We start from the raw sequence: 14,000 nt of genomic DNA on the forward strand, positions 1-14,000 counted from the left end.
AACTCCTGAAAGGTCTCAGCAATCCCCAGGAGTCCCTAGGTTACTTTTAAGGAACTATTATTCTAACCTACTTCAATCCTTTTGATAATGACTTTCTTGTCTCACATTTTAATCATTTTTCCCAGTTCTGGGTCATCTGAAAATTTGCATGGCCATAAATATTTTTATCCACATTATTGATAAAAAATAGGACCCAAAAGAGGGCAATTCATGACAGACTTCTCCGGGTTGACATCAATCTAGATTATTCTATCAATACTGAATTGAACCATTCATCTAACTATTTCTTGATTTTTTTCATCTACAGTCATAGCTTGAGATTTTCCCAAATGCCTTGATGAAATCTTCAAGCATGAAATCTAGAAGTGGGTCTGGAGGTTGAGAGGTCAAGGCTGAGATATGGCTTTATATCATCAGCCCATTATTTAAAACAGTTCAAATAAATTAAATTGCCAGGGAAGAGAGAAAAAAAAAGGCAAAATGAAAAGTTTGAGAAAAGAAACAAGTTGTTTTGGAAGGGCTCAGGTTAAGGAAATAAGAGTAAGAGCAACTAGAGAGATAAAAGAACAAGGAAGCTAGGGTTTCTTTTAATTCACTGAAGACAAAAGAAATAAAAGAATGAAATAAACACTTATTAGGCATCTACACTATTAGGCTCTATACTAAGCACTTTATTAATATTATTTCATGTGAGCCTCTCAACAACTCTGAGAGGTAATTGGTGTTATTATCCTCACTTTACATTTGAGGGAACTGAGATATACAAAGGATAAATAATTTGCCCATAGTCATATGTAGCGAGCTGTCGTCTCTAGAAGCTGCCGGATCGCTCTCTGGGAAGAGATCTGCTGTGTCTACTCAAATCTTTAAGACAGATTCTTCTTCCTGTAGTGAACCGTTGTCTCCAGGCAGTTGCTGTTAACTCTTGTCCTTAGAAGTGACTTCCCTTCCTGCAGAGAGCCCCGTCAGGCCTGATGTAATGCAGAGAGTCTTCTTCTTTCTCTGAGAGTCCTCTCTTTTATTCTCCCAGAGAATGGGCGTGGGATAATGCAAGGGCTTCTGGGAAGAACCACCCCAGCCAATGAGCTTGCTCCCTCTATCAAGTCAACCTGAGTTCTCACCTTGTAATTGTCCAGAAAACCTGAATTCTCACCTTGTCACTGTCCAGACAACCTCAGTTCTCACTTAGTAATCCTAACATCCATACAACTTGTAAGGATCTGACTAAGGCTAGACTTTGATTCAGGTTTTTCTGATTCCAGAAGAGACAGGTGTTTTGTTTTTGTTTGTTTGTTTTGTTTTGTTTTGTGTTTTTAAAAAAATAAACTTTATTTTTATTTTTTAAATATGGAAGCATTTTTTATATTATAATATATGTTAAATCCAATATGTGTACACATATTTATAATCTTGCTGCACAAGAAAAATTGTAAAGTCCGGACCAGCTCTGTGGAGGACCTTGGGATTAGCCCTAGTCCTTGGTCTTAGTAGAGGAGTGTAGGAGGCAGGAGAGCCACATGGCTGGTCAAAGATGGAGTCTGGAATCAAGTGTCTTCTCCTGTCTGTGGCTGAGAGCTGTGGCTGAGAGCTCGTTCTCAGGTGTCCCAGACCTTAAATGCTTCAATACAATTATATCACTACACCATACTGAGCAGTACAACCATTACATCATCATAGAGAACCATTATCTCATATTGAATATAACTATACACACCTTCTGACCTAGATTTAAGTAAACCTTTTCTGAGTTCCAACCCTTTACAAAAATCAGATCAAAAAGTTAAAAAAATGAGACAGAAAACAAAATGCAAGCAAACAACAACAAAAAGTGAGAATGCTATGTTGTGTTCCACACTCAGTTCCCACAGTTTCCTCTCTGGGTGCAGATGGCTCTCTTCATCACTGAACAATTAGAACTGGTTTGAATCATCTCATTGTTGAAGAGAGCCACCTCGATCAGAATTGATCATAATATAGTATTGTTGTGGAAGTATACAACGATCTCCTGGTCCTGCTCACTTCACTCAGCATCAGTTCATGTAAGTCTCTCCAGGCCTTTCTGAAATCATCCTGCTGGTCATTTCTTACAGAGCAATAATATTCCATAATATTCATGTACCACAACTTACTCAGCCATTCCCCAATTGATGGGCTTTACAGACCTTTTCAAGAAGACTGGATGAAGCAGAATAAGCAATGATTAAGCATCTGTTGTGTGCCAGGCATTGACCTAGGCACTGGGAATACAAAGACTAATGTTAAACAGTTCTGAAATGCTTGGAGGAGACATGCAAATGTTTCTAGATAAATGGGAAAGAACCAATGAAGAGGGAAAGACTGAAGACGCATGAAAGAAAGAGGAAAAAGTAAGAAAGATAGAGATACAGGCAGAGGATGTGATTGCTGGAACAGGGTCCTTAAAGAGGGCAGAAGCAGTTGAGATCATGGGACTACTTGAAGGATGCTTTGCTCAGTGTATGGAAATAATCCAGGCTACAGAGGATTAATACTGAAGTTATTAACCTGTGTGTGTGTGTGTGTGTGTGTGTGTGTGTGTGTGTGTGTGTGTGTGTATGAAAGAGAGAGACAAGCAGATCCCATTGAAAAACTAATGAAGCCTATGGACTCCTTATCAAAAAAATGTTTTTAAATGCATAAAATACAATTAAAAGGATTACCAAAAAAATCCAAAAGTTAATTAAAGTGAAGATTTGATTTTTTTCTTTTCTAAGCTCATGTGAAAGATATCCACAGACCCCTTGGGGGTCCACTAACAGCACATTAAAAAATTCTGATGAGCAGAAGTCAGATTACCCATACCTAATGCCTTGTCACACCTGATATTGTCCCTCATTTTCTAGATTAGGAGTCAATAAATTTAGCTTAGGGGCCAAATTTGAAGTATTTTCACCTAGTTGGGGTTTGTTATTTGGGAGGACTTGGGAATATTTTAATGTAGAATAAAATTTATTTGGAGGTGTTTAAATATGGGTTTAAAAATTCTTAACTGGGACTTGGCTCTTGGGTTTGTAGTTTGCTGACTCCTGCTTTGGACCATCATTTCTATAAACTAGTCAGGGATAATTATTGGAATATTTTAAAAGTGCATTTAATAAAACTGTAATTATTAGAAATTAAGTAGCCTTTCATTTCCTTTTTTCTTTTCCCAGGTTAATTTAAGAGAATAGGGAGTTATGCTCAACTCTAGGTCTCACTCCCAATTTATCAGGAAAGGGAATCTCAGTAGTCTTGTTTCTTAAGCCTCCTCAGCCCCAATGGCCTCCTTCCACCTACTGCAGCTATACACTTTAAACCTCACCATCTTTAACTTAGCTTTCTAACTTTGCAGCTGGCCCATTCACTTTTTCATTTTACTAAACCTTCATTGTCACCTCTGGTCCATTGGACCTTATAATTCCCCCAGGTCATCTCTGCCACTTTGGCTTTTCTTGCTTCATCCAGTTTAATGTTTCACTAGCCAACCCTCGACCCCTAACCTACAGTCATTTTTGACCTGCTAAACCTGGACTCTGGGCTACATCCATCATTCAATTCTTCCACATCAGCTCTCAGGTTGCTAAGTCCTATTAGTTACTTCACCTATTATAAATGTATGTTACATAACCATTCTTGCTCAACAAATCCCTCCTCTTCTGGTGTTTAGGAGGATGCTTTTATCTTTTATTACATACCAGATGTTTCAGATTGTTTTTTTTTTTTTCTTTCTCCTTAGGTTTCTCACCCCCCACTAACCACAGATGATTTAAAAATAGGTTGTACTCATAGCATTTTACAGATGTGAAGTGCTATCCCTTTAAGGCACTCCCTATTAATACAAAGCTGCTTAGTTCTGAAGGGAACAGAAAAAGGATTTTTATGTAGAGAAAAAAGATCAATGAATAAAGAATAGAAGATTGCCTCTGTCATTTATAAAAATTTTAATGCATGAAAAGACATTGGCTTAATAAAAAACTAAAACCCTGTATGAACTGATACATAGTAAAGTGAGCAGAAATCAAATACTTTCTTATAATAACAATTTAATAATTTAATAACAATTTTGAGAGACTTTGAGAGAGGAACTCTAATCGACACAATGTTCAACAATTCTAGAGGATTCAAAGTGAATCTTCAGGAAGAAGGATAGTAGACTCAGAATAAATATGGAGGCATGTTTGGGGGATGTTTGTTAGACATGGCCACTGTGAAAATCTATTTTTCATTATTAATATGCAAATTGTTATGTTTAAGATCTAAAGGTGTCCTTATAAAAGGCTGGTATGTGCAAATGGAAATGCACTGATAGGAGCTCTGAGAGTCAAAAAGGTGTGGGGGGGAAGTATATTCTCTTGATAAAGGACCCTGAGAAAATGTAAGTGTAATTTCACTGATGGCCTTTCTCTGGGAACCTGCCCGTGTGGGCAGTTTAGAGTGAATAAGGCAATCTAAAAACTAAGGACTAGAATGTGAGGCACTATAGTGCAGTTGTAACACAAGAACATTGGCCAGTATACAATACTAATAGTAATAATATTTATTTTTTTATTATATAGTTTTCTTTTATTCTGTTTTTGCTTATATTCATTTTTCCAGATTTTCCCCTCCCTCCCTCTACTCCCTCCCCTAGATGACAGGCAATCTCATACATTTTACATGTGTTACAGTATAGTAATAATATTTATATAGTGTTTTAAGGTTTTCAGAGTATTTTATAAATGTTCATTTGATCCTCACAATAACTCTGGGAATTATGTGCTACTATTATCCTTTTTAAAAAATAAATGATGACACTGATGACATAAACCTAAAAGAGGTCAAATAATTCACCCAGAGTCACACAGTTAAACTATAAATGTGTGCTGTTGTTCATTGTCAAAGAAGACCAATGACATCATGAGGCTGGAGTAAAATAGTGGGTGATGAATGACGTCTTCACTTTTATTCAAATTGGCTCTGAGTGAAATAGAGTTGTACAGAGTCAACAGCCTCCTTCTCTCTTCCACAGTCATTGAAACCAGTGGCAAAACAGGTCAGGATGACTGGTGATGGCCCAGGATGCAGTGGATGACTTTGGCATCTTCTAAGTCAAGGTTGTTTCATGGTCTCCGGTTTGTCTGAGGCAATGTCTGTTCAGTAACATAAACTAAGTAAGAATTGAAACAAAAATTGCCTTATTCACTTGTGGATTATTATTGTTCTATAAGAAATGATCAGCAGGATGATTTCAGAAAGGCCTGGAGAGACTTGCATGAACTGATGCTGAGTGAAGTGAGTAGAACCAGGAGAACAACGTGTACAGCAACAGCAAGATTATGTGATGATCAATTCTAATGGATGTGGCTCATTTCATCAATGAGGTAAATCAGACCAATTCCAATGGACTTGTGATAGAAAGAGCCATCTGAATGCAGAGAGAGGACTATGGGGATTGAATATGGATCACAACATAATCCTTTTCACCTTTTTTGTTGTTGTTTGCTTGCTTTTTGTTTTCTCATTTTTTCTTTTGATTTGATTTTTCTTGTTCAGCACAATGATTGTGGAAATATGTTTAGAAGAATTACACATGTTTAACATATATTGGATTACTTGCTGTCTAGGGGATGGTGGAGGGGAGAAAGGAAGAAAAAAACTTGAAACACAAGGTTTTGCAAGGGTGAATGTTGAAAAGTATCTTTATATATTTTTTGAAAATTAAAAGCTATTTTTTAAAAAAGATTATCTAATTTACCATCACAAAAAAATGTTAATCCTCAAAGTTTCTTGCTTGAACAGAAAACAACTCAATTTGTTCTCATTCTAAGCCATCAAAACCCAAGCAATGAGTCATAGAGGCTTGTTCAGCCATACCCAGCCCTTCTTTTTTGGAAAAGATACTGAAATAGTTTACATTTTTACATTTTCCTTCTCCAGCTCATTTTACAAAAGAGAAAACTGAGGTAAAGCTACATTTAAAAAACACAGCTGGTCTGGAGGAAATGTGCTGAAACAGCTCAGGAAAAAGTCTTGCCTTTTAGAACAAAAACAAAAACAAAAACGGTTCCCAAACCACAAAATATCTTACAAAACATAAGCAATCAAAAATTATATTTCTTGAGACAGAGCATGCACATGTGAAGATATGGTGTTCCTAGTGGAGTAAGTAGAGAGAGGATATAGTTGTGTGCAAATACAAGGGAGGCTGGGTTTGAATTCAGATCTTCCTGATTTCTGGTTCAGGTCTCAGTCCACTGAGCTACCTAGCTGCACTTGACTCTTATAATAACCCCATCTATTCTGATGGTCATTTTACAGATGAGGAAACTGATAGGTGGCTAACTGTCTGAAGCAGAACTCAAAGTTAAGTCTTAGCTAGTCTTAGCTACTCTAGCTCTATTAAGCTACCTAATTGCTTCCTTCTTCACTGGTAATGTGGACACTGTCTAGCTGAAGATCCCATAACTCAGATAGTCCCATATACCTATATTTAATTGCTCAAGAAGGGAGAGAGGCAGGGATAGAATTTGGAACTTAAAGCTTTTTTTTTTTTTTTTTTTTTTAAAGATTTTTATTCTCAAAACATATGCATGGATAATTTTCAACATTCATTCTTGTAAAACTTTGTCAGATCAAAAAGGGAAAAAGCTAGAAAGAAAACAAAATTCAAGCAAACCACAACAAAAAGAGTGAAAATACTATGTTGTGAGCCATACTTGGTCCCCATAGTCCTCTCTCAGATTGTCCAAAAGACACAAGTCTATTGGAACTGGTCTGAATCATCTCATTGTTGAAAAGAATTACATCCGTCAGAATTAATCATTGTATAATCTTCTTGTTGCCATGTATAATGATCTCCTCATTCTCCTCACTTCATTTAGCTTCAGCTCATGTAAGTCTCTTCAGGCTTCTCTGAAATCATCTTGCTGATCATATCTTATTGAACAATAATATTCCATAGCATCATATACCATAACTTATTCAGTCATTCTCCAACTGATGGGTATCCACTCAGTTTCCAGTTTGTTGCCACTGCAAAAAGGGCTTCTACAAACATTTTTACACATGTGGGTCCCTTCCTTTCCCTCCTTTATGATTTCTTTGGGATACAAGCTCAGTAGAAACATTGCTAGATCAAAGAGTATGCACAATTTGATAGCCCCAAATTGCTCTCCAGGGTGGTTGGATCTATTCACAATTCCACCAACAATGCATCAGTGTCCCAGTTTTCCCACATCCCCTCTAACATTCATCATTCTCTTTTCCTGTCATCTTAGCCAATCTGGGAGGTGTGTAGGACAATCTCAAAGTTATCTTAATTTGCATTTCTTTGATCAATAATGATTTATTTAAATCATCTTTTTATATGATTAGAAATGGTTTAAATTTCTTCATCTGGAAATTGTCTGTTCATATTCTTTGACCATTTATCAACTGGAGAATGGCTTAAATTCTGATAAAATTGAGTCAATTCTCTTTATATTTTAAAAATGGGGCCTTTATCAGAATCTTTGAATATAAAAAATTTCCCCCAATTTATTGCTTCCTTTCTAATCTTGTCTGCATTGGTTTTGTTTGTATAAATATAATCAAAATTATCCATTTTGTATGTACTCTGATTTCTTCTTTGGCCACAAATTCTTTCCTTCCCCACAAATCTGAGAGACTATTCTTTGTTCTTCTAATTTGCTTATAATATCATTCTTTATTTCTAAATCATGAACCCATTTCCACCTTATCTTGGTGTTAGGTGTGGGTCAGTGCCTAGTTTCTGCCATACTATTTCCCAATTTTCCCAGAAATTTTTTTTCAGAGAGTGAGTAGAGTAATTAATCTATTCCACTGATCCACTACTCTATTTCTTAACCAGTACCAAATGGTTTTGATGACCACTGCTTTATAATTTTAGGTCTGGTAAAGTTAGGTCATTTTCATTTGTATTTTTTCATTATTTTCCTTGAAATTCTTTACCTTTTGGAATTTAAAGCTTTTAAAATATTTAAAGGATTGTTTTAACATATAATTGAAGAAAAATATATTAAATTTTTTAAAAATCACTTCTCATTCTCTACTTTATTCTCTACTTAGTCCTTTATTCTCTACTTAGTCCTTCCTGTCTCAGATGAAATAATATTTATAATCACTGCAGAGAAGAATCCCTCAACTTGTTCCACCCATTCCTTTTTTTTTTTTTTTTTTTTTGGCCTTCTCAATCCATCATAGTCTCTCATGCATCTTCAATCTGCCTTTCTCCACTGGCTCCTTCCCATCAGTCTAGTCCTAAAATATTGGGACAGTTTTGCTAGTTTACATATCTCCCCCTTAACTAAAAATGTACAGGGAAAGTTAGTGCTGGAGGGATGGGACATTAACAAAAAGGAAAACTGAAGACACAAAGGAAAACAATCATAATAGAGAAGAGAAAAAGGGTTTTTTAAAGAGACCTCTGTGGATGCACTGGGGACTCATAAACAATTTAACTTCTTAAGGTATATACAGAAGAAAAAAGCAAGAGCAAGTGACAGAAATTGCCTGCAAAAGTGGGGTACAGTCTTCTAAAAATAGTACCAGTGTAGTACTCAGAATAAACTGAGGATGTCGAAGATAAGGTGTTAACTTTATTTGGGCAAAGAGGAGGCTCAACTTTTTCAGGGTAGATTAAAACAGAGAGAAGGATCGAACTGTTCAATTCTTAGTTTACTTTAGTTTTCTCTGCCAAGAAGAATTTTGGTGGACTGATCAAGACAGCAAAATGACTAAAAGGGATGTGATATTAAAAGTAAGTATTACCATAGTAGGAAACTAATAGCCTTTTATGAATCATCTGGGACACCAGGCACAGATAAACTGCATCCTCATCATTAACAGCACTTATAAATGTATTGCTAAATCAGTATCAATGATCTTTGAAAGGCTGGAGAATAGGAGAACTATGTAGGAGAGAAGAGAATATATAAACCAAAGCCTAGTGAGTAGGACTTTGATTCCTGGCAAAAATTTAAAATAGATTATTAAAAATCATGGCTAGTGAACATTTAGAAAATGGATCACAAGAAGCCAATGTCATTTTAGCAAAAACAGTTTATACCAATTCCAGAAAAACCTGGATTTTTGATGCAAAATGAACAGAACCAATATTGTGCATTGAAGAACTGTGAATACTTAGCTATTCTCAGCAATACAATGATTTAAGACAATTCCAAATTCTAATGACCAAAGCATATATCCACCTCCAGAAAAAGAACCGATATTGCTTGAATACAGACTGAAGCATGTTATTTTCATTTGCTTTCATTCTTTCATTTCTTTTTGAGTCTTGTACAAAATGACTAATGTGGAAATGCTTTACATGATTACATATGTACAACCGATCTTTGCTCATTGTTTCAGGGAGGGGTAAGAAAGGAAAGGAAGAGAGGGATAGAATGTGGAACTCAAAACTTTTTAAAATGTTAAAAATTATTTTAACATGTAACTGGGGGAAGTATATATGTGTGCATATGAATATACACATATATACACAATATAAATTTATATGTATGACTTAAACTTTAAAAAACCAGTTCATAACAGACTAATCTTATTTCCTTATTCATCAAGGCTTTTAAAAGCAAATAGATCAGAGCAATAGAGTCTATAAAGATTGTAGCAGAGCTCTATGACAATTCTCTAGTGGTATTCTTGTGGGAAGGGTGGAGCAATGTGGGCTAGACAATAGAAATGAGGTAAAGTCAGATCCAGTTAAATGACCAGACTAAAAGATGAGTTATTAATGATTCAATGTCAGCACAGAAGGAGGTTTTCATTTGAGTGCCCACGGGATCAGTGCTTGTTCATTTTTACCAATGATTTCTATGAAGTTATAAAATAGCACAGAACCTAAAGTGTTAGAACAACAAACTTACTATTTTTAAAACAAATTTATGAAAATTTAAAGTTATAAAATAATATGCTTATAAATTTTCAAGTGATAAAAGCTGGAAGAGATAGCTAACCCATTGGATGAGCAAGTCATGATCTAAAATGATCTCATTTTGCTGTAAGATTTGCTTGAATCTTAAGGACATTTGAAGAAATATAAAGACTTTGAATTCAAAACATCAACTTCACAAGTACAAGATGGCAAAGGCACAATTATTTTATAGTTTTAATGTTGGGGAATTAAATGTTCTACAAGCTCGTAAGAATCAGCTGTGTGATTTGGCAGCCACAAAAACTAATGCAGTTTTTAGATGTATAGAGAGATACCCTGTCCAAGTCTGGGAAGAAAGAGGTGATGTTTTTACCATTTTTATATTGTCATCATACAACATGGTGTTCGATTCTGGATATCATATACTAAAAACATCCTTAAAATGGATCTTGTATCTTGTATAATCTTGTATAAATATATATTCATATGTATTTATTGAATGAATATATTGGATTAGATGACTTGCTATCTAGCAGAGGGGGTGGAGAAAAGGGGAAAGGGGGGATTGGAACACAAGGTTTTCCAAGAGTCAGTAGTGAAAAATTATCCTTGCGTATATTTTGAAAATAAAAACTTCAATAAAAAAAATCCTCCATGAAGTCAAGCAAAGTGAAAAAATAAAATAAAATGGAGATCATCCCAAAAGAGGGCAGGAAAGATAACATAGGGTCTCCAAATCATCTCACCTTAGGCTGAAATAGGGACAATTTAAAGAAAAGGTTTAGGAAGAATATACTGATTGATTGCCCTCAAACTTGTTTTGGAAGAAAAGAACTTGACTTGTTTTATTCAGCTCCCAAAGGGCTGAGCTGGGAAACTGAAATTGTAGTTATAAGTTTAGGTTTGACGTAAGTTAAAATGACCTAACAATTAGGACCAGCCCAGAGTGAAATGCATTGTGCTTCGAAGGAGGTAGTTCCCCTTTCAATGGGATTTTCAAGCAAAAGCTGGACAAGCTATTTACCTCAGTATGATGTAGATCATGGTTTCCTGATTTCAATTCAACAAGTTACTCTGTGTCAGACACTGTGCTAAGTGCTGGAGATTCAGAAAAAGGCAAAAACTAGTCTCTACTCTCAGGAGCTCACAGTTTTACGGCACACAACATGCAATTCACTATGTTCAAACAAGATTCAGGGCAAACTGGATGCAACCTTGGGTTTGGAGGAGGGACACTATCATGAAGGGGGCACAAAACAGGCTGCTTGCAGAAGGTGAAATTGTAGCTGAGACTTGGAGGAAGGCAGGAGGCAGAGGTGAGAAGGGAGGGGATTCTGGGATGGGGGATGCCAGAGAAAATGTTCACAGTTCGGACATGAAATGTCTTGTGCCAGAAATGGCAAGGAGGCCACAGTTACCAATTCATAGAGTATGTGGGAGGGAAAAGCAAAGTATGTTCTGGTTAGAAAAGTCTCTAAAGAATGGGGAGGGTGTGACATGGTCAGACTTGCATAGAAGCTCAATTTGGCAGCTGAGTGGAGCAAGGAGTGACTTGGGAAGGGGAATTAATCAGCAGGCTCTTACAGTAGTCCAGGTGTGGTGACACACTTAGAAAAAACTTACACAAAAGGTAGAATTAATAGGACTAGCAACTGTTGGCATCCAAGGCCTGGACAGAAGCAGCAAAGAGTTGAGGATGAGACCTAAGTTCTTAGCTTGAATGACATTGGGAGGATGAAGGCGTCTTTGACAGTAAGAATGAAGTTAGGAAGAGGAAAGGGTTTGGGGGGAAAGATGAGCTCAGTTTTGGATGTGTTGAGTTTAAGATTCAATTCTGATGGACGTGGCTCTCTTCAACAATGAGATGAACCAAATCAGTTCCAACAGAGCGGTAATGAACTGAACCAGCTACACCTGATGAGAGTTAGGGAAGGAAGAACCCCTTTTTGGTTCGGTGCAAGGATACATAGTTAAATGCAGTCTAGTGCAGCACAGAGTGCCCTGTAAAGGAATTTACAGGCCCGAAAAACTAGATTGATAAAAAAAAGGCTTATTATAGAGTTTGGAAGTAAAGTTAAAGTCCAATTAGTAAAAGGTGAAGGTAGAGACAAAGGGGCACCAGAAATAGGATTCCAGTGGACAGCCAGGCATAAGGCTGTCATGTTAGGAACCTCTGCAAAGAGAGATCTCCAGCTTGGCTTTTTTATAATAAGGGATTTAGCCAAAGGGGTCTGTGGGTGATGTCCCAAGTTGGCTCAGATCTGGGTGGGGGTTGTAAGAGCCCAGATCGCCAATTGGAATTCAAAGTGGTGCTTTTGACAGGATTTGTGAATCAAAGGTCCTAGCTTCTTGAATTGATCAGCTAGGAGGGGCTAGAAATCAGAAAGGAAAAAATCCATCTGAAAGGATTAGTTTCCTAAAGGGAGCAAAACCCACATCACACCCAGTGAAAGAATTCTGGGAGATGACTATGAACTACATAGAATTCCCAATCCCTCTATTTTTGTCCACTTGCATTTTTTATTTCCTTCACAGGTTAATTGTACACTATTTCAAAGTCCTATTCTTTTTGTACAGCAAAACAACTGTTTGGACAAGTATACATATATTGTATTTAATTTATATTTTAACATATTTAACATGTATTGGTCAACCTGCCATCTGGGTGGGGGGGTGGGGAAGGAGGGAGAAAGTTGGAACAAAAGGTTTGGCAATTGTCAATGCTGGGGTGAAGTGACTTGTCCAGGGTCACACAACTAGGAAGTGTTAAGTGTCTGAGACCAGATTTGAACTCCTCCTGAATTCAAGGCCGGTGCTCTATCCACTGAGCCACCTAGCAGCCCCCGGCATTCTGGTATTCTAAAACATAATGATGTGGGTCGTGCTCCCTTTAAGAAATTAGTCCTTTCAGATTGATTTATTCCTTTCGGATTCCCAGCCCCTCCTAGCTGATGCATTACCAATTTGAGAAGCTAGGACCTTTGATTCACAAATCCTGGCCAAAAGCACTCCTTTGAATTTCAATAGGAGATCAGGGCTGGTCCCCGGCCCCTACCAGATCTGAGCCAACTTGGGCTATCTCAGCTCCCATTCTAATAATCTGTTCAGGTTTCCCAATTCCCACCTAGCAAATTCTAGCCCTCCCTGAAACCAACTTGGGACTCCACCCATAGGCTCCCTTTAGCTAAATCTCTTATTATAAAAGAGCCAAGCTGGAGTCCTCTCTTCACAGAGGGTCGAAACATGTCAGCCTTATGCCTGGCACCAAGGACTCTCTGCCCACTGGAATAATATTTCCGGTGCCCTCTTATCTCTACATTCACCTTTTACTAATTAGATTTTAACCTTACTTCCAAATCCCATAATAAACCTCTTTTATCAACCTAGGTTTTCTGGCCTGTAAATTCCTTCACAGAGGACTCTTGCACGGCTACTAGACCTCATTTAACTCTGTATCCTTGTGCCAAATCCAAAGGGGTTGCAGGGGAGCTCTATTTGACTTCCTGTACCCTGAACCTGCCACTAGACTTCAATTAAACCCCAATTTCATTTGGGTACCCCAATTCTAGACCTCATCAATAAGATATTTTATCCTTATCAGGTAAAGAGGGAGGGGAAATTTTACAGAACTGAGAAGCAGGGAAACTGAGGCAGGACTGAGTCAGGATAATTAGGGAAACTGAATCAGAACAATAAAAGAGAACTGTAGCATAACACCTGTCTACTAAATACAGTCCTGACTTCTTTCCTGTGCACCAAGGCTCTCTAGACTCTCTAGCATCAAGTATAGCCCTCCCTGCCCTTTCATGTACTCTTTGGGCTACACAAACTGAACTCTTTTCTGTTCCCTTTACTTGGAGTGCCCTTTCCTCTCTCCTATATAGATTTATACCCAACTTAAATGTGATCACCTCCCCCAACCCCACCTCTTTATTTATCCATAGCTTTTGTTCAGTTGTGTCCAATTCTTTGGCAGATGGGATTTTCTTGGTAGAGATACTGGAGTGATTTGCCATTTCCTTCCCCAGCTCATTTTACAGATAAGAAAACTGAGGCAAACAGGATGAAGTAACTAGCTCAGGGTCACGCAGCTGGTGTTTTAGTCTGGGTT

The sequence above is a fragment of the Sminthopsis crassicaudata genome, chromosome 4 (genome assembly GCF_048593235.1).
Source record: "Sminthopsis crassicaudata isolate SCR6 chromosome 4, ASM4859323v1, whole genome shotgun sequence".
NCBI classification, from domain to species: Eukaryota; Metazoa; Chordata; class Mammalia; order Dasyuromorphia; family Dasyuridae; genus Sminthopsis; species Sminthopsis crassicaudata.